The sequence below is a fragment of the Marmota flaviventris genome (genome assembly GCF_047511675.1).
Source record: "Marmota flaviventris isolate mMarFla1 chromosome 16 unlocalized genomic scaffold, mMarFla1.hap1 SUPER_16_unloc_1, whole genome shotgun sequence".
In the NCBI taxonomy this organism is placed as follows: Eukaryota; Metazoa; Chordata; class Mammalia; order Rodentia; family Sciuridae; genus Marmota; species Marmota flaviventris.
Window position 1 is genome coordinate 17771 of NW_027287691.1, and position 3554 is coordinate 21324.

The following is a 3554-nucleotide window of genomic DNA, read 5'->3' on the forward strand; positions in this document are numbered from 1 at the left end:
CAAAGGCATTTCTGTATATCAGTGACAAACCCTCTGAGATGGAAATGAGGAAAACTACCCCTTTACAATAACCTCAAAAGAAAAAAAAATAATTGAGGATCAACTTAATGAAACAGGTGAAAGATCTGTACAATGAAATCTACAGAATCCTAAAGAAAGTAATCAACAAAGACCTTGGAAGATGGAAAGATCTACTTTGCTCTTGGATAGGCAGAAATAATATTATCAAAAAGACCATACTACCAAAAGCACTATACAGATTTAATGCAATTCCAATCAAAATCCCAATGGCATTCCTCATAGAAATAGAAAAAGCAATCATGAAATTCATCTGGAAAAATAAGAGACCCAGAATAGCTAAAGCAATCTTTATCAGGAAAAGTGAAGCAGGTGGGTATCACTATACCAGACCTTAAACTCTACTACAGGGTAATAGTAACAAAAACAGCACAGTGTTGGCACCAAAACAGACTGGTAGACTAGTGGTACAAAATAGAGGACACAGAGACTAACCCACAAAATTACAATTATCTTATATTAGACAAAGATATCAAAAACATGCATTGGAGAAAAGACAGCCTCTTCAACAAACGGTGCTGGAAAAACTGCAAATCCATATATGACAAAATAAAATTAAACTCCCATCTCTCACCATGCACAAAACTCAACTCAAAGTGGATCAAGGACCTGGTATTAAATCAGAGAACTCTTCCTCTAATAGAATAAAAAATGGGCACAGATCTTCATCATGTGGGATTAGACCCCAACTTCCATATTAAGACTCCTATAGTGCAAGAATTAAAAGCAAGAATCAATAAATGGGATGGAATCAAACTAAAAAGTTTCTTCTCAGCAAAAGAAACAATCAGTGAGATGAATAAAGAGCCTACATCTTGGGAGCAAATTTTTACCCCTCACACATCAGATAGAGCACTAATCTCTAGGGTATATAAAGAACTCAAAAAGCTAAACACTGAAAAAACAAATAACCCAATCAACAAATGGGCAAGGACCTGAACAGACACTTCTCAGAAGAGGATATACATTCAATCAACAAATATATGAAAAAATGCTCATCATCTCTAGCAATCAGAGAATTGAAAATAAAAACCACTCTAAGATATCATCTCACTCCAATCAGAATGACAGCTATTATGAAGACAAACAACAATAGGTGTTGGTGAGGATATGGGAAAAAGGTACACTCATATATTTCTGGTGGAACTGCAAATTGGTGCAGCCAATTTGGAAAGCAGTATGGAGATTCCTTGGAAAACTGGGTATGGAACCACCAGTTGACCCAGCTATTCCTCTCCTCGAACTATACCTAAAGGACTTAAAAACAGCATACTACAGGGACACAGCCACATCAGTGTTTATAGCAGCACAATTCACAATAGCTAAACTGTGGAGCCAAACTTGATGCCCTTCAGTGGATGAATGGATAAAAAAAATATGGCATATATACACAATGAAAATTTTACTCAGCAGTAAAAGAGAATAAAATCATGGCATTTGCAGGTAAATGGATGGCGCTAAAAAAGATAATGCTAAGTGAAGTCAGCCAATCCCCAAAAAACAAATGGAAAATGTTTTCTCTGATATTAGGAGGCTGACTCATAGTGGGGTAGGGAGGGAGAGCATGGGAGGAATAGATGAATTGTAGATAGGGAAGAGGGGTGGGAGGGAAAGGGAGGGGACAGAGGATTAGCAACAATGGTGGAATGTGATGGACAATACTATACAAAACACATGTATGAAGACTTGAATTGGGTGTCAACATACTTTATATACAAACAGAGATACAAAAATTGTGGTATATATGTGTATTAAGAATTGTAATGCAAAAAACCCCAACAAAGTATATGCATAAAGGCAAAAAAAAGTATAGCATTACCTTAGATTAGATAGAGGGAAGTGAAAGGAGGGGAATGCAGGGGATGTGGGGATAAGAAAGATAATAGAATGAAATAGACATTATTACTTTAGGTATATATGTGAATGTATGGCCAATATGATTATACAATATGTATACTCAGAAAAATGAGAAATTATATCCCATCTATGTATGATGTATCAAAGCATATAAGTGCATTATACAGTCATGTATAACTAATTAAAACAAATAAAAAAATTTTAAGTAATAATAATAACTCTGAATGTTAATAGCTTAAACTCACCAATCAAACGATATAGGCTAACAGACTGGATTTTAAAAAAGACCCAACAATATTCTGCCTAGAGGAGACTCATCTGATAGGAAAAAACATACACAGACTGAAGTTAAAAGGTTCCGAAAAAATCATACTACTCACATGGACTGCAGAAGCAAGCAGGGGTTTCCATTCTCATATCAAATAAAGTAGACTTCAAGCCAAAGTTAATCCAAAGGGATAAAGATTGATATTACATACTGCTCAAGGAAACCATACACCAACAAGACTTAACAATCATAAATATATATGCCCCAAACAATGGAGCAGCTATGTTCATCAAACAAACCCTTCTCAAGTTCAAGAGTCAAATTGACCACAACATAATAATCTTGGATGACTTTAACACACATCTCTCACCACTGGATAGATCTTCCAAACAATAGTTGAATAAAGAAACTATAGATCTCAATAATACAATTAATAACTTTGACTTAACTGACATATATAAAATATTTCAATCTGTTATCAAGTGGATACACTTTCTTCTCAGCAGCACATGGATTCTTCTCTAAAATAGACCACATACTATGCCACAAAGCAACTCTTAGCAAATACAAAAAAGTAGAGATACTACCATGCAATTTATTAGATCTTAATGGAATGAATTTGGAAATCAATGACAAAATAAAAAATAAAAATTACTCCAACACTTGGAGACTAAACAATATGCTACTCGATGAACAATGGGTTACAGAAGACATCAAGGAGGGTATTAATAAATTCTTAGAGGTAAATGAGAACATAGACACAATATATTGAAATCTCAGGACACTATGAAAACAGTACTAAGAGGAAAATTTATTGCATGGAGTTCACTCCTTAAAAGAAGAAAAAGTCAACAAATAAATGACCTCACACTACATCTTAAAGCCCTAGAAAAATCAGAACAAAAGCAAAAGCAGTAGAAGGCAAGAAATAATTAAAATTAGAGCTGAAATTAATGAAATTGAAACAAAAGAAACAATTGAAAAAATTGACAAAACAAAAAATTGGTCTTTGAAAAAAAATAAATAAAATTGACAGACCCTTAACTATGCTAACAAAGAGAAGGAGAGAAAACTCAAATTACCAGCATACATGATGAAAAAGGTAATTCCACAATTGACATTACAGGAATACAGAGGACAATTAGAAATTATTTTGAAAACTTATACTCCAATAAAATAGAAGATATTGAAGGCATCAACAAATTTTTTAAGTCATACGATTTGCCCAGATTGACTCAGGATGATATACACAATTTAAATAGACCAATATCAACTGAAGAAATAGAAGATGCCTTCAGAAGACTACCAACCAAGAAAATCCCAGGACCAGGTAGATACACAGCCAAGTTCT